General features: G+C 43.6%; 1 non-coding gene across 1 annotated transcript; it reads right to left on the bottom strand.

Moving 5' to 3' along the window:
• Positions 1-7,256: 7,256 nt before the first annotated feature.
• On the bottom strand, positions 7,257-7,384 carry LOC132537391 (small nucleolar RNA SNORA51). The gene has a single exon (XR_009548828.1). It is a non-coding gene; the product is annotated as a small nucleolar RNA SNORA51 (small nucleolar RNA).
• Positions 7,385-18,801: the final 11,417 nt, after the last annotated feature.

Raw genomic sequence — 18,801 nt, 5'->3', positions numbered from 1 at the left:
CAAGCTTCACGAGTGGGGAAATAAGTATCTAGGTGTCTCTTTATCTCCCCCTTCCCTCTAGATTTCTCCAATAAATAAATTATATATATCATTTATTATATAGATTATATATATTATCATTTAAAAAATACAATAGAACAGTATTTTCTCAAGCCACTAAACTGCTTGATGATTTGTTACAGCAGCAACTGGAAAGGGTGAACACTAAAGGATCAGGTACAGACTCCGCCCTCCACCTCCCCACACCTCCCATCTACCTCCTGACCGCCCTCATCTCTGAGCCAGGAGGACTTGGAGATGAAGTTGCCTGGTGGAACAAATAAGATATAATGCTCCTGGTGAAGACTGAATGTCATATATATATGGAATAATTTTAGTATGAACTGTCCCCAATATTTCAGGAAACAGATCTATACTAAAAAGAAGTTATCCTTTGCTGTCTAAAGAAGAAAACCAGGGGAGAGAGTCTGGTGGTAGTACAGTGGGTTAAGCGCACGTGGCGCAAAGCACAAGGACCAGTGTAACAGGTTCGAGCCCCCAGCTCCCCACCTTCAGGGTAGTCGCTTCACAAGCAGTGAAGCAGGTCTGCAGGTGTCTCTCTTTCTCTCCCCATCTTCCCCTCCTTTCTCCATTTCTCTCTGTCCTATCCAACAATGACAACATCAATAACAACAATAATAACTACAACAATAAAACAACAAGGGCAACAAAAGGAATAAATAAATAAATAAATAAATATAAAAAAGAATAAATCCAGGGGCTGGGTCCAGGTGGCACACCTGGTTGAGTGCATATGTTACAGTGCTCAAGGACCCAGGTTCAAGCTCCTGGTCCCCACCTTCTGGGGGAAAGCTTCACAAGTGGTGAAGCAGGGCTGCAGGTGACTCTCTTCCTTTCTTCCCCTCTCTCCCTCTCTCTCTCTATCTTCCTCTCTCTCTCTCTCCCTCCCTCCCACTTCCATTCTATTTCTGGCTGTCTCTATCCAATAAATAAAGAAAAATAATTTTAAAAATAAAATAAATAAAAAGAATAAATCCAGGCAAGTGGATTTTCCCTTTAATTTTCATGATTGAGAAAAAGAGAAATAGGGAGAGAAAGACATGGAGAGAGAAAGAGAGACGCCTACAGCACAGCTCTACCACTCATGGAAATTGCCTCCTGCAGGTGGGGAATGGGAGCTTGACTCTGGGTCCTTGCATATGCTAACATGTGCACTCCACTGGGTGCATTACTACCGCTGCCACCACCCTCAGGCAACTGGATTTTTTCTGTTAACTCTAAAAAGAAAAAGCAGCTATTAGGGGTTGGGTGGTAGTGCAGTGGGTTAAGCGCACATGGTGCAAAGCGCAAAGATCCCAGTTCGAGCCCCTGGCTCCCCACCTGCAGGGGAGTCGCTTCACAGACAGTGAAGCAGGTTTGTAGGTGTCTATCTTTTTCTCCCCCCTCTGTCTTCCCCTCCTCTCTCGATTTCTCTCTGTCCTATCCAACAACAACAATAACAATAACAACAACAACAATAATAATAACCACAATGATGATTTAAAAAAAACAAGGGCAACAAAAGGGGAAAAAAATAGCCTCCAGGAGCAGTGGATTCATAGTGCAGGCACCGAGCCCCAGCTATAACCCTGGAGGCAAGTAAATAAATATAAAATAAAATAGAAAAAAGAAAAAGAAAAAGCAGCTACAGGGAAATCAAGAAAGAGGGGGAAAATACATACCCAAACTGATGCTTACAGTTTCTCCAGAGGAAAGAGAGAAGGTTTAGAGGTAAATCACAGAGTCCAGGCTGTCTAATCTGGGACCGAATACTTTTAATTAATGAATCAAGACCACACTGGATTGAATTCTAAGGATAGAAGGTTTGGGTTCTTCACTGAGGGAAGAAAGGAAGGCCCTCTCTCCTCATTCCCAAGGGCAGGTTGGAGGGACAGAGAAAATAATGTTGCTGCTTTCAGAGTTCAGATAAGAGATCTCAGGCTCTGATGGAGACCGAGGTGTACTCACACCAGTCTTGGGAAAATGTACCCTCATTTTAACAGCAATCCTGTAAATCAGCATTTTCATAATAAAATGATGTTAAAGTCAGAAAAAAAACCTAATCCTAATTGGTTAAGTGCACAAATTCTGTTTAACAAGAATATTACTTGTTCATGACTCCCCCCCAAATAAAAGCAATTAAGAAGAAAGGAAAATATTTAAATTTGTATGTTTTTATTTCCTTCCCACTGCAAGGCAAGGGGGTATACCTAACTCCTTTCTTCCAGTCCTACAGATTCCCACAAGAGGTTTTCCATCTGGGCTGTGTTATTCTGCTTATATCTGCTTTGCTCTGATGCCCCCAGACCTGAAACCCATGACTGGTAACTATTATATGCTTCAATCCTACCTTGGCCATTCCCTTAAGAACAGAAGCTGAGGGACTGTTTAGGGATAGCATAATGGCTATATATAAAACTTCTATGCCTGAGACTCTGAGGTCGCAGGTTCAGTTCCTAGCACCACCATAAGCCAGAGCTAAGCAGTGGCCTGATTAAAAAAAAAGAAAGAAAGAAAGAAAGAAAGAAAGAAAGAAAGAAAGAAAATGGGGCGGGTTAAGTGCACATGGCAGGAAGCACAAGGACTGGCCTAAGGATGCTGGTTCGACCACCCCCCTACCTGTAGCACAAGTGTTGAAATAGGTCTGCAGGTGTCTTTCTCTCCCCTTCTCTGTCTTCCTGTCCTCTCTCAATTTCTCTCTGTCCTATCCAACAACAATGGCAGCAATGACAACAATAACAAGGGCAACAAAAATGGGAAAAAATGGCCTCCAGGAACAGTGACATAGTGCAGGCACTGAGATTCATCAATGACTCTGGAGGCATAAAAAGAAAAGAGAAAACAGTGAGACCTCTTATGGGCAGCATTACCTTTTTAAAGTGTTTCCTGGTGGTTGCATTGTATAGCCTTCATTTCTCATAGGTGACTGTTTTTTCTTTCTTTCTTTTTAATTTTTTTATATTTTTATTTATTCCCTTTTTGTTGCCCTTGTTTCATTGTTGTTGTTATTGATGTCGTCGTTGTTGGACAGGACAGAGAGAAATTGAGAGAGGAGGGGGAGATAGAAAGGGAGAGAGAATGATAGACACCTGCAGACCTGCTTCACCGCTTCTGAAGCATCCCCCCTGCCGGTGGGGAGCCAGGAGCTTAAACCTGGGTCCTTGCATGGGTCCCTGTGCTTTGTACTATGTACACTTAACTGAGTGCACCACCGCCCAGCCCCAACAGGTGACTTTTTAAAATAATTTTCTTCATTCAGTGATTTAATACTTTTCAAAATTATAAAATTTCAGAGTATAGTTTTACGTGCATACACAGTGTGTGCAAATCACCACACCCTCCACCAGCCACCTGTGCCACACCCCCAACCACCCCTGAGAACCACAGTTCCCACAGAGCTCCAGATAGTTTTGTTTTGTTTTTGCAAGTTGGCTTGTTTTAGTCATCTAGATGCTACATACAGATGAAACCCCAGGGTAGTTGTCCTTCACCTTTTTACTTACTGCACTTAATCACCTCCAGTTAAAGAGAGGGTGCAAAGGAGTGGGAGAGAGAGAAAAAAAACCTGATAGACCATGGGCTAGGTCAGTTCAGTCCTGAGCCTATGATAAGGGTGAGAATGGGTATTAGCTGAATGAAGTGTCTGCATTTGCTTTGCACCTTTCGCAGTAGGCATCTCAGGCCTCCGCCACCTCTGTAAGACAGGAAATCAATCACCCTTTCCATTTCCCACGCCCTGCTTTTCTCACCTCAGCTGTTCCGGTCCGGCCTTGCAGTTCTCACTGAAAACAGCGCATCTAATGTAGCTATATGCCCACACGGTGGCGCTCACTATCACCAAAAGGACTTTGCTGTCTTTGTGAACACTAATTTGGAACATTGAGAAAATGTGGTAGGTCCAGTGTGTGGCGCCACATACTTTTCCCTGGGGTTAGCGTCATCCTTTATGGCACATTTGTCACCACCACTGATTCCATGGTGATACCAGGTTACATTGAGACCTGGATTCTCAGGAGCAGGTCAGTTTGAAGGCCTGCCGGTTGTTTTACTAGATAGCTCTCTCTCCTTCCTCCCCCCCCTTGGTGTGTGTGTGTGTGTGTGTGTGTGTGTGTGTGTGTGTGTGTGTGTGTGTGTGTAAGACCCCAGAGGTGACAAGCCTTCTCACACCACACAAGGGTGCACGCTGTCACCAGGACCTGTCTCCTGGGTCATCTGGCCAGGGTTTGTCTGGAATGGTGTTGAACTTCACAGGAAGACAATGAGGTGGCAGCCATAGATGAATATGTGGCTGCAGTGCCCCAGGACTGAGTCTCACATTCAAGCCCAACACACACACTGTCTCCTGTGCTCAGAGTCCTGCCATGGGTCCTTCTACCCTGCCTAGAACAGGTCTCACCACTTTCTCCACACCTTACCCCCCAGATCTTAACTCATCTTCTGCCTCCGCACCAACCTCCTCCCTACAGAGGTGAACAGCTAGGGAAATCTGATGGGCAGGAAGAGACACCCCAAGAGAAGCCTGAGACTGGAGAAGGGGGAGGAGGAATGGAAGTTTATTTCTCATTTCACACCCCTCTGGTTTAAATTCTGCATATGGTAGCTCAACAGATAGAGTGCAGGACTTGCATGCCTAAGGTTCCAGTTTGATTTTTATGGCTTCATATACATAAGTATCTCTTGGCTGAGGAGAGAGCACCACCTGTAGCACAACAGACTCTCATGTTTGAGGAACCCAAGGCCCAAGGTTCAATCCCCAGCACCACCATAAACCAGAACTAAGCAATGCTCTGGAAGGTGTGTGTGTGTGTGTGTGTGTGTGTGTGTGTGTGTGTGTGCTCTGACTTCTCTGAAACTCTCTCCCTCTCTCATACTAACTAAATAATAAAAATAAATTTTAAAATAAATAAATTTTGCTGTTGTTTCCTGTAACTGCCTTCTTGCTGTCCTGCCTGCCATAAGAGAAGATGGGGTGGGGGAGGGGTGCACCCAGCTTCCTTCACCAGGCTCTGTGAGCCAGCCACCCACATCCCAGTTTTGCAATAAGTGTCACTATGAGGTCAGCCCACCACTTTGCACACCAGACAGCCCCTTGCTTCTGCTTCTACGGGAACAGGCCTCTGTTGCTTCAACAGCCATAAAAGATGACTTTCTTACTGCCACATCCCACTGCTCACACACTCTACTGAGTGAGAGTCTGTGGCTCTGCTGAGCGAGGCCTACCACAGCCACCACTCACCTGTGTACCGCCTGCCAAGGGATCACCTTATATGGTCACAGGAGGCTGCCTGCATCAGCACCCAAGCTACAAGAGGAAGTCAGGGTTTTGAAATAGGCTCTGCAGGATCTCTGAGGAACCTGGGGCCCCAGCGTGCAGACAGCTCACCACTTTTCTGGAAGGGACTGGGCAACCATCTACGGAACCTGCAGACAGATGACAAAGGCGTGTGTGTGTGTGTGTGTGTGTGTGTGTGTGTGTGTGTGTGTGAAGCCAACCTCTTCCCTGCCAGTTTCAGGCTCAGGGAAGTCTAGCAGAGAGGGGCTGTGGTATGTTATGACATCAAGACTACTAGCTCAGACTCCAATGTGGCAGTAGTGTTAAGTTCAGGACAAGGGAGCCTCTGACCAGGCCCTGCTGAGACAACACGATATAGCTCATTGAACCTTCATGGCAAGCAGGGTTGGGGAGTGTGTGGGGGTGGGGGGAGGTACAGGCTGACTTAAAACGCTGTTTATTTAATTAATTAATTTTTTTGTACAAGGGTACTGCTCAACTCTGGCTTGTGGTGGTGCTGAGATTGACCCAGGATTTCTGAGCCACAGGCATGAAAGTCTCTCTCTCTCTTTCTCTCTCTCTCTCTCTACCATTATAGTATCCCCCTAACCCAGAATACCACTCTTTTTTAAAAATTTTTTATTAATTTTTATTTTTGAGAGAGATGTAGAGAGAGACACACACAGAGAAACACCAGAGCACTGCTCAGCTCTGGCTTATGGTGGTGCGGGGGATTGAACCTGGGACTTAGGAGCCTCAGGCATGAGAGTCTGTTTGCATAACCATTATGCTGTCTCCCCTGCCCACAGAATACCACTCTTAATTCCACTTTACAGATAAGGAAAACTGAGGCTTGTGGCTAGGAGAAGGCAGTAATTGATCTAAAGTGAGACAAGCACTGATCCACCTACAACAGGCAGGAAAGACAAAATCCAGGTTCCAACATACCACCTACGTGAGGGTTGGAACAGAGACCCCACATGGAGCAACAGGGTCTTGAACATGTCCCAGCTCCTATGCTGAGAGTGTGCAGCACACACTAGAGCTCAGAGACTTGGTCAGCTTTTTCAAACTGGAAAAAAAAAAAAGCAAAAATTTATTATAGGACTAGGAAGCTAGCATAGTGGTTATACAAAAAGATTCATGCCTGAGGCTCTGAGGTCCCTGGTTTAATTCCCAGTACCACCATAAGCCAGAAATAAGTAGTGCTCTAGTTCAAAATAAAATAGAATAAATAAAATAAAATAAAATTTAATTGTAAAATGTCAGAGTTTTTTCCCAGCTTCCTTCAGAAATAATCATGGGCTAATGGGATCAGGTGTGCTCAGAGTGACCTGGTACTCAAGCCACTGCACAACCTCCTAAACTATGTGAAAAACTTCTAACATAAGAAAAAAATAGTGAGTGGCTGAGCAAGTTGTGCTATATATACACAATGGAATACTACTCAGCTATAAAAAATGGTGACTTCACCGTTTTCAGCCCATCTTGGATGGACCTTGAAAAATTCATGTTAAGTGAAATAAGTCAGAAACAGAATGATGAATATAGGATGATCTCACTCTCAGGCAGAAGTTGAAAAACAAGATCAGAAGAGAAAACACAAGTAGAACCTGAACTGGAATTGGCATATTGCACCAAAGTAAAAGACTCTGGGGTGGGTGGGAGGGAGAATACAGGTCCAAGAAGGATGACAGAGGACCTTGTGTGGGTTATATTGTTATATGGAAAACTGGGAAATGTTATGCATGTACAAACTATTGTATTTATTGTCAAATGTAAAACATTAATTTCCCAGTAAAGAATTTTTTTAAAAAAAAGAAAAAATCAGAAAAAAAAAAAAAGAAAAATCAGGTGAATAAAACAAATTCTCCATACCCCTAGATGCGATACTGTTAACATTTCAGCCTATTTCCAATCATTCATACAAGGCATTTTCCCCAACCCCCCCCCCCCCATTCACAATACAAGTCAGGCAAAGGGATTTGGCTGAGGTGTATACGGAGTGGGTAGATGCTGCCTCCTTTTTCTACACTGAGTAAAGAACACAGCCTGTGGGAAGTGCAGGAGGCCCTCATGGGAGGATTTAAAAGAAAAATGGTGGAGCCCAGGAGGTAATTCACCAGATAGAACACACCACCAAGTGTGAAAACCTGGGGTCTAAGCCCCACCACCAGCCATCACATGGGAGCACCATGCTAAGTATAAGTGGTGCTGGGGTGCCCAAACTCCTTCTTGAGAGAGAGACAGAGACAGAGAAAGAAGACTACTGGGAGTGGTGGAATCACAGTGCCAAGCCCTAGTGAAAACCCTGGTGGTGAAACTTAAGCAAAACTAGTGGTCCTTCTGACAGTGTATTCAACAGCTGGTCCTTGAAGATGACACATTCTGCTCTAGGGAGAGAGCTCTGAAGTAGAGTATCTGCATGTGAGAGACCACAGGTTCCTTGATTCCTTGATACCACCATATCCCAAAGCGGAGTGATGTTTTTGTTTCTCTGTAGCATGTGGACAGATGGGTCAATCTTTTTTTCAAAATGGAAATATTTTGGGGCAGAAGATAGCATAGTGATTCTGCAACAGGATCTCTTGCCTGAAGCTCCACAGTCCCAGGTCCAGTTCTCTGCACCACCATAAATCAGAGTTAAGCACTGCTCTAGTGAGAAAAAATAAAATAAAATAAAATGATGTGCTCTTACTCAACCACAGTACCATTCAGTCACTCTTTAACTCAGCTCTCCATATCCCCAGCACTTCACCCCACTCTACCTCACCATAAACCAGAACTTAACAAGACCCCCAAGTCATCTACATGCTCATCACCACTTCCAAAGCAAGCCAAAGACCCACTCTGTTCCATGTTCAGTTGTATCCCTCCAGAATTTCTCCATGGAAACCCTAACTCCCAGGACTTTAGAATGGAACCCTGGCAACTGGGTTGTGGCAGCTGTCATGGGATCAATACAGGAGAAGGGGCTCCCCTCATGCAACCTGCCTTGTGTCCTCACTGAAAAGTGAAATAGAGACAGAGCTTCAGAGGTGAGACAGCAGGATGAGAGAGAGATGCATGTTCAGCCAAGGGGAGATCCCTCAGGGCCCATAAACATCCTGCTGAGCACCACCTGGTCTCTGGCTTCTGAGTGCAAAGACACTCAGCAGCCTGATACCTTAGCCTACACACATTTGCAGTTTAAGTTCCCAGCCTGGACACTCAAGTACAGTCCAGAGGCAGTGCCTACCTGCAGGCAGCCTACACTGATGGCCTTGTGGAAAGTTCTGGGCTGGAAGCCAGGCCAGGTGCTGCAAACTCCCCTGGAAGTACAGCTGCAACCCAACCTGGATTCCTGCCTCACTTGCCACTAACCATGAAATAGCAGCCAGGGGAAGAGGGGCTCCCATTCACTACCTCTCACTGGAAAAAAATTTTTGAGGTGAGAAGAGACAAACACCAGGTTGGAACACACAGCATGGAGGCCCCAGAGTCCTCTATGGTCACGGGCCAGCAGCCTGACTCACAGGTCCATATATCCAGGTAGCTCCCCAAGTCTAAGATGGGATGGGGGAAGAGGAGGTGGACAGCAGGCTCTGCTTCCAGGAGCGTCATCTGGGATTTCTGGTTCAGGGTTATGGAATCCAGCATTGAAGAAGTGGGACGGCAGATGTGCACTCTAGCATCCCGCAGCTAGACGAGTTCATGGAGGAGTTTGAGCACAATCAGGTTTAGGGGCTGGGAGATAGCTCAGCCTGGCAGAGCAAGCACCTTGCTCTGCATGAGGTCAAGGGCTTGAGCCTCTGGCACAATTTGGAAGCACCTCGGGAATTCTGTGGGTGGTGGAGCAGTGCTGTGGTCTCTCTTTCTTTCTATTGCTCTCTCAAATAAAGAATGAAAAAAACTGAACCTAAGATGCTACTCATCTGTAATATCATACGTGCATGAAATTAAAAAAAAAAAAAAAGTCCAGAGGCAGGGCTACAGAGCAGCAACAGCTGTGTTTCTCTCTTCTCCTCTCCTCTCCCAGGCCAACTAGGAATACCAAAGGAGACCACCTCAGACCAAAATAAGACAGGACTAGAACGACTTCAGGAACACACTAAATCACCAGTGAGTGCAAACACATGTGGCTCACGGACAGAGAGGAGCCTAGGGAGAGATTGAGTGTCTGGTAACAGTCTGACAGTTTACTAGTTGAGACACCACCTCCAGTCTGTTTCACCAACAAGGGGATGGCTGAAGGGATGAGAGGACTCCCCTAAGACTCGCTAAATGCAACTGTAAGTCTCCATTGCTACTGCCCTCAGAATCTGGAGCAGTGGCAGGGAGGCCCTATGCTGACACCAAGGGACAGAAAACTAATGAGGAAACTCAGGAGAAGATCTATACCATGGCTTAGCAGTGGGGCCTGTGAGAGTCTCTTTGCATAACCACTGGATTATCTCTGCCCCACCCTGCTTTATCTCTTGGTCAGGTGTCAGTGATTAAGCCAAGAAGCCTACTTACAGTTTAAAAGCCCTTAGACTCTCATAGCCTACAGGGAAGTAAAAGAACAAAAGAGGATTTTTAACCACTGTGCTCCAACTCAGGGATTAAAATGATCTTGAAACAACTGTCAATTTCCACAACTGTGAACCCTTTAATTACCTTATTTAGACACAAGTCAATCCAGGAAAGAGTGATCAGTAATTTGAAAAGTACTGAGAGACCTCATAACGTACTATCTAAAATGGTTAAGCCAACAAGAAGAAATATTGTAGAAATGAACCTAACCCCCCCAAGATTGAAGCACAAAATAATGAGGTCAACATCCAAACACTAGTTAAGGAAATAATAACAGGAATGAGTAAAGAGTTTGAAAGAATTGTCATCAGAAATGCAGAAACAAAAAATGAGACTCTGAAAGAAAACACTAATTATCTCAAGGTTATTAGAGAATTGAAAGATGAAATAGCTGAGCTAAGAACACAACTAGCTGAACAAGCTAAAACAGTGTCAGAACAGGGTAACAAAATAGATGAACTCCAGAAAACAGTAGAGGGGAGAGAGAATAGGCTAAAGACAGAATTAGTAAGATTGAGGATGAATTAGAGACAACTAAAAAAGAAGTAAGAGATCTCAAAAATAGATTAAAAGATACTGAGAACAACAACAGAGACCTATAGGCTGACTTCAAAAGAAATAATATATGCATTATTAGCTTACCAGAGGATGAAAGAGAGGGAGGGGAAGAAAGCATTCTTCAAGACATAATAGCTGTTAACTTCTCTAGTCTAGATAATATAAAAAGACATAAAGGTTCAAGAAGCCCAGAGGGTCCCAAACAGAATTAACCCAGACCTAAAGACACCAAGACACATCATATTTAGAATGGAAATGAATAAGGATAAAGAAAGGATCCTGAAGGCTGCAAGAGAAAAACAAAGAGTCACCTACAGAGGAAAACCCATAAGATTAGCAGCAGACTTCCCCACACAAACACTATAGGCCAGAAGAGAAAGGCAAGGTATCTATCATGTGCTCAATGAGAAAGGCTTTCAACCAAGACTACTGTATCCGGCTAGACTGTCATTCAGACTAGATGGAGGCATAAAAACCTTCTCAGACAAGCAACAGTTGCAAGAATCAACTATTACCAAGCCTGCCCTAAAAGAAGTTCTGAAAGGTCTCCTATAAACAGTCAGACCATCATAAATAGGACATATATCAGAACACTCTAAAAATCTACAATAATGGCATTAAAATATCTTCAATCTTTGATATCAATAAATGTAGATGGCCTGAATTCACCTATTAAAAGGCACAGATTAGGAAGAGAGACCAGAAAACACAACCCAACAATATGCTGTCTACAGGAAACCCACCTAACTCAACAAGACAAACACAGACTCAAAGTGAAAGGATGGAAAACTATCATACAAGCCAATGGCCGACAAAAAAGGGCAGGAACAGCTATTCTCATATCTGACACGATAGACTTTAAAATCAATAAAATTAAAAAGATAGGAATGGACATTACTTAATGCTCAGAGGATCAGTCAATCAAGAGGACTTAACAATTATTCACATCTATGCACCCAATGAGAAGCCATCTAAATACATCAAACATCTACTGAAAGAGCTACAGCAATATATTAGCAGCAACATGGTCATAATAGGAGACTTCAACACCCCACTCTCTCAACTTGACAGATCATCCAGGCAGAAAATCAATAAAGACATGAGGGAGCTCAATGAGGTGATAGATAAACTAGAACTATTGGACATTTTCAGAGCCATTCATCCCAAGTAACTGGAATACACATTTTACTCAAGTCTACATGAGTCATTCTCAAGGATAGATCATATGTTAGGCCACAAAGACAGCATCAGTAAATTGAAGAGCATTGAAATCATCCCAAGCATCTTCTCAGACCACAGTGGAATTAAACTAACACTTCACAATCAACAAAGGACTAGTAAGAGTCCCAAAATGTGGAAGCTCAACAGTACACTACTTAACAACTACTGGGTCAAAGAGGAAATAAAGGAAGAAATCAAAATGTTTTGAGAGTTCAATGAAAATGAAGACAAAAGCTATCAAAATATTTGGGACACAGCTAATGCAGTACTGAAAGGGAAGTTCATAGCCATACAAGCACACATTAGAAAACAAGAAAAATCACAAATAAACAACCTGATTGCACATCTTAATGACCTAGAAGAAGAAGAAGAACAAGAACAAAGGAACCCTAAAGCAGCCAGAAGGACAGAAATCACTAAAGTTAGGGCAGAAATAAATAACATTGAAAATAAGAAAACCATACAAAAGATCAATGAAAGTTAATGTTGGTTCTTCAAAAGGGTGAACAAAATCAACAAACCTTTAGCCAGACACACAAAACAAAAAAGGGAGAAGACCCCCAAAATAGAATTGTAAATGAAAGAGGAGATATCACAATAGACACTGCAGAAATTCAGCATATCATGAGAGACTTCTATGAACAACTATATGCCACCAAGCTAGAGAACCTGGAAGAAATGGACAATTTCCTAGATACCCACAAACTTCCGAAACTAAGTAAAGAGGAACTAGGTAACATGAACAGGCCCATCACAGCTAATGAAATTGAAACAGTTATCAAAAACCTTCCCAAAAATAAAAGTCCTGAACCAGATGGTTTTACAAACGAACTCTATAAAACCTTCAAAGAAGAACTAATACCTCTACTTTTAAAAGTCTTCCAGAAGATTGAAGACACTGGAATACTCCCTGACAGCTTCTATAAAGCCAACATCACTCTGATACCAAAAGCAGACATGGACACACCAAAAAAGAAAACTACAGACCAATATCTCTGATGAGTATAGATGCTAAAATATTGAAAAAAATTCTAGCCAACCAAATACAGCAGTATATTAAAAAGATTGTTTATCATGACCAAGTGGGGTTTATCCCAGGGATGCAAGGTTGGTTTAATATACGTAAATCAATCAACGTGATCCACCACATCAATAAAAGCAAGACCAAAAACATGGTCATATTAATAGATACAGAAAACATCTCTTTATGATCAAAACACTACAAACAGTGGGACTAGATGGAAAATTCCTGGAGACAGTGGACTCTATATAGCAACCCTACAGCCAACATCATACTCAGTGGTGAAAAACTGGAAGAATTTCCCCTCAGATCAGGTACTAGACAGGGCTGCCCACTATCACATTACTATTCAACATAGTGTTGGAAGTTCTTGCCATAGCAATCAAACAGGAGCAACGAATTAAACGGATACAGATTGGAAGAAGTCAAACTCTCCCTATTTGCAGATGACATGATAGTATACATAGAAAAACCTAAGGAGAGAGTCGGGCAGTAACGTAGCTGGTTAAATGCATGTGGCTCAAAGCTCAAGGACCTGCGTAAGGATCCTGGTTCAAGCTCCTGCTCCCCATGTGCAGGGGAGTAGCTTCACAGGTGATGAAGTAGGTCTGCAGGTATCTATCTTTCTCTTCCCCTCTCTGTCTTCCCCTCCTCTCTCCATTTCTCTCTGTCCTATCTAACAGCAACAACAATAACTACAGTAATAAAAAAATTTAAAATTAAAAGAAAAAAGAAAAACCTAAGGAATCCAGCAAGAAGCTTTTGTATATCATCAGGCAATACAGTAAGGTGTCAGGCTACAAAATTAACATTCAAAAGTCAGTGGCAATCCTCTATGAAGCACTAAGTTAGAAGGAGTTGAAATCCAGAAATCAATTCCTTTTACTATAGCAACAAAAGCAATAAAATATCTAGGAATAAACCTAACCAAAGAAGTGAAAGCCTTGTATACTGAAAATTGTGAGTCACTACTCAAACAAATTGAAAAAGACAGAAAGAAGTGGAAAGATATTCCATGTTCATGGGCTGGAAGAATTAACATCATCAGAATGAATATACTACCCAGAGCCATCTACAAATTTAATGCTATCCCCATCAAGATCCCAACCACATTTTTTAGGAGAATAGAACAAATGCTATAAATGTTTATCTGGAACCAGAAAAGACCTAGAATTTCCAAAATAATCTTGAGAAGAAAGAACAGAACTGGAGGTATCATGCTCCCACATCTCAAATTGTATTATAGGGCCATCGTCATCAAAACTGCTTAGTACTGGAACATGAGTAGACACACTGACAAGTGGAATAGAATTGAGAGCCTGGAAGTAAACCCCCACACCTATGGACATCTAATCTTTGACAAAGATGCCCGGACTATTAAATGGGGTAAGATGAGTCTCTTCAACAAATGGTTTTGGAAAAAATGGGTTGAATTATGCAGAAGAATGAAACTGAAACACTATATTTCACCAAACACAAAAGTAAATTCCAAGTGGATCAGGGACTTGGATATTAGACCAGAAAAGTAAATTAAACCAATGCCCGGGAGGTGGTGCAGTAATAAAGCTTTGGACTCTCAAGCAGGAAGTCCTGAGTTTGATCCCTGGCAGCACATGTGCCAGAGTGATGTCTGGTTCTTTCTTTCTCTCTCCTCCTTCATATCTTTCTCATTAATAAATAAAATCTTAAAAAAAAAGTAAACCAATGCCCCGAGAGGACCCCCTAATCTGGCCAAGTTCACAGTGGCTGGGGCACTCTGGCACTACCTGTGTGACTTTGTTCTAGCCACTGTGCCTCCTCCCATGGCTTGCTGCCTTTTGGGGTCCCATGAGGACCTCATTCACACATGTGTATGGCCATCCTCAAATGAATGAGTCACCTGGCCCCCATGGCCAATCTGGAAAACCCCTGACCGTCTGTCTAGAAGTTGAACAATCACAAAAATGTTGCCAGTAGTGCATTTCCAGGGACCAGGGCTATAGGATTTTCATTTTTGGCAGCACACCTTCTGATTCCCATTCACTGGCTTTGGGATGGTCACTGGGGCTACAAATGTGACACTGCAGTGACCTTTTCCCTCAGCATTCTTGAGAGGAGTTCCCCAGCAGTGAAGACTTGGCACGCTATCTGGAAACGCCTTCTTCCACTGCTCAAAAATCTCAGCCCTGCATTTGCAAGCTCCAGTTTTCCCCAATGTTTCCAGAATACAGGGAGGGGCAGGGCGGGCTCGGACCATCTGAAGGTCAATGTTGACAGAGATGTGATGGCCCAGGAATGGAAGCCTAAAGGAAGGAAGATATGCGTGAAAGTGTCACTGAGGGTGCATTGCCCCGAATGAGTGTGTCCTTATTCCTGAGATAACATCACACCTTCATTTTACTTAGCATGGACTGGAGACAACAGCTGGAGGTGGCAGAGCAGAAAAGTACAGAACTTACAGGCATGAGGTCCCAAGTTTGATCCCAATATCAGATATGCTGGAGTGATATTCTATCTTTTTCTCTCGTCAATAAATTTCTGTAAAAAAAAAACGAATATCACTGGAACTATATCTCAGTGTTAATGCACATGATTTGCATGCCTGAGATCCCAAGGTCGTGGGTTCAATCCCTATTACCACCATATGTTAGAGCTAAACAATGCCCTGCTCTCTCCCCCATCGCTTCTCTCATTTTCTCTCTCTCTGCCCTGGTTTATGGTGGTGCAGGGGATTGAACCTGGGGTATTGGAGCCTCAGGCATGAGTCTATTTGCATAACCATTATGCAATCTACCTCCACCCTCATTTGCTCTTTTATAATAAACAAATATTAAAGAAGGAGAAAAAGAAGTGGAGAGGGAAAGGAAGAGAAAAAAGGAGAAAGAGTAGCCCAGAAGACAGCACAGTGGATAAAATGTAGGATCTTCAAACTATGGGGCCCTAAATTCAACCCCTAGCATCACATGTACTGGAGTAATGCTCTGGTCCTCTCTCTCTCTCTCTCTTTCTCTCTCTTTCCCTCCCTTCCTTCCTCCCTCCCTATTTCTTTTTCATTAATAAATAAATCTTAAAAAATAGAAGACATAGTTATCTGTTCCTTATGAAGATGATAAACTACTTCCATGCCCATGTTTAGAGAATCCTCAGAAGGGGTCACAGATTGTAGCACTGTAATCATGATCCAGAGTGGTTCATAGTAACAGGAAGTAAAAATGTGAACTTGCAAGAGTCAAGTCCCTGATTCAGTCCATGGCACCATATATGCCACCGTGATGCTCTGGACACTGTCTTCCTCCCTCCCTCTGTCCTTCTCTGTCTTTTCTGAGCAAGACAACAGGGTTGCCAACCCCACCCAATATTTTCTCTCCTCTCCTTTGCTCAGAATCAGTTTGCACAGCACTGTCATGGAACTGACACACTAGCCAATAGAATTAAGTCAAGCATCCAGCTGGGTGTAACCCATTCTAGTCAAAGGGTCAGGGTCCCACAGGACCCAGAAAATGAAGTTAGCACAGAAACCCATAAAACATGTCCAGTGGTACCCCTCCCCCGCCCAGATTGCCCTGCCTGACCCCCTCTGCTCCCCTCCCATGAATGTCCCTACCAGAACCAGGGCTTTAAAATGCTCCTGGTATCTGACTGATGGCCTCTGACCTCAATCCATTTCCAGCTGAGCTGGAGACTTGGGGGATATCCTATCTTCTCTCGCTATTTTTCTCCTCCCGCTTAAACATAAATCAAATTTAAAACACACACACACACAACACACCTCCTTCACAAGGAGGTGAACATTATATTTGTTTTATGAAAAAAATGGCTGGTCTAAGGAAAAAAAAATTCTCGCACACTAGATGTACATTTAAAAGAATTCTGGAGAGGGGTCAGGTGGTGTGCACCTTGTTAAATGCACACGATACAGTGTGCAAGGACCCAGGTTCAAGCTCCTGGTCCCCACCTATAGAAGAGAAGCTTCACAAGTGATGAAGCAGGGCTGCAGGTGTCTCTCTGCCTCCCTATACATACACACACACACACACACACACACACACACACACACACACATATATATATATATATATATATATATATATATACTTGTCCCTCTCAATTTCTGTCTCTACCCAATAATAAATAAATAAAGAGATTTTTAAAATTCATGGGGCAATAACATAATGGTTATGCAAAAAGCCTTTCATGCCTGAGGTGCCAAAATCCCCAGATTTAATACCCAGTACTGTCATAAGTCAGAGCTGAGCAGTGCTCTGATTAATCTATATATCAGATCCAGATCAGCACTTTGTTACACCTAATGCTGATGACTGAACTCAGGACCTCATGCTTGAAAGTCCAACACCTTGTCCACTGTGCCACCCTTAGGCCTCTTACTTACTTATTTTTATGGACACCAAAGAATGAGGGAGAGACAGTATAATGGCTATGCAAAAAGACTTTCATGTCTGAGGCTCCAAAGTCCCAGGTTCAGTCTTCCACACCACCATAAGACAGAGCTGAGTGATGGGTCTTTCTCTCTCTCTCTCTCTCTCTCTCATTAAAATAAAATATGTTAAAAGAAGAAGAATGAGAGGGGCGGTGGTGCACCTGGTTAAGCACACACTGCAGTGCAAGGACCCAAGTTCAAGCTCCTGATCCCCACCTGCAGGGGGAAAGCTTCATAAGTGGTGAAGTAGAGCTGCAGGTATTTCTCTGTCTCTCTCCCTCTCTACCTCCCACTTCCCTCTCAATTTATCTTTGTCTCTATTTAACAATAAATGAATAAAAGAATATTAGAAGGAGAAGAAGGAGGAGACTGAGAGTCCAGAGCACCTCCCACCCCAGCTCTAGCATGTGTGATGCTGAGGATTGAAGCTGGGGCCTCTGGGTCCTCAGGCAAACAAGTCCTGTGAATTCCTCCCCAGCTCTAGAACATGCACTTTCTAAGACTTAGTAGGTGTTACTTTGATCCTTCAAAGTCTGACCCCTAGAAACTGGTGAAGAGCCCTCATAGGTGGGAGTGCTCAGAGTTCTGGAGCAGACATCAACCTCCCCCCAGGAAGTTGATTAGACACAGGAGACCTATCTTGGCTTCCTTCCTTCCTGGCTGAGGCGTTCGAGGTCAGTGCTCCCACATCCCACAGGGAACAAAGCCCCCATGTCTGCTGGGTGCCTTCACCATAGGCCTGAAACTGCAGGTCCCTTGTCCCTGTGACTCTCCCTGGTCCCCTCCATAATCTGCAGAGGCTGTCCTGCGGGATAACTAAGGGCCCTCACGGGGGAGTGAAGTCCAGCAGGCCAGTTCCCAACAACTGCTTCCCAGGCCCCACCCACTGGGAGGCTCTGCCAAATCTCCAAGGCCTACAGCTCCATGTCTGCCAAAGCGGATGTGACAGTACTGCCGATTTCATAGGGGTGGTAAGCAGTTAAAGCCATCACGTGTGTGATGTGCTGGGCAGGGTGCCTGCTCCCCCACCCCCACCCCCATCCTTGTAGGAGGAACTCCAGCCCAGGCTGCTGGGGCCCAGTGCAGAATGAACCTTAGACCCTGGTGCAAAAGGCAGGGAAACCTCTTTTCTTCTGTGATAGCTCTCTTCTCTCATTCTACTTGCCTGTGGTGTTTGGAATTTGCCATTTAATGTAGGCATCCCTGAGAGGAATGACTTGGGAGATAAAGAGACAGGCAGGAAAGGTTTCAGGGCTGAAACTCCTTCTGAGCCGAGGAGGGCAGCAAGTGGGATCCCCACTGAATGATGGGTTGTTCCATCACATTTTGCTATTTTTCATCTTTCCTAATTTATTTTTTGTCTTTATTGGGGATTAATGGTTTACAGTTGACAGTAAAACACAGTCGTTTGTACATGTGCACCATTTCTCAGTTTTCCACAAAACAATTTAACCCCCTCTAGGCCCTCCTCTGCCATCATGTTCCAGGACCTGAGCTCCCCTCAGCCCCCAGTCTTTTACTTGGTGCAAAATTTTTTTTCATTTTTTATTTGATTAATAGTGGGTCACAAGATTATAAGATTACATGGTATAGTTCCACACTGCACCCACCAACAAACTTCTGTGTCCCCACCTCCTTACCTTCTCCAAATAACCGCCATAGTTCTCACAGTCTTATAAGCAGTTTGTTTCCTTCTAGGGTTTTTTGTTTGTTTGTTTG

Source organism: Erinaceus europaeus, chromosome 2 (genome assembly GCF_950295315.1).
Source record: "Erinaceus europaeus chromosome 2, mEriEur2.1, whole genome shotgun sequence".
Classification (NCBI taxonomy): Eukaryota; Metazoa; Chordata; class Mammalia; order Eulipotyphla; family Erinaceidae; genus Erinaceus; species Erinaceus europaeus.
This window is presented reverse-complemented; position numbering and strand designations above follow the sequence as displayed.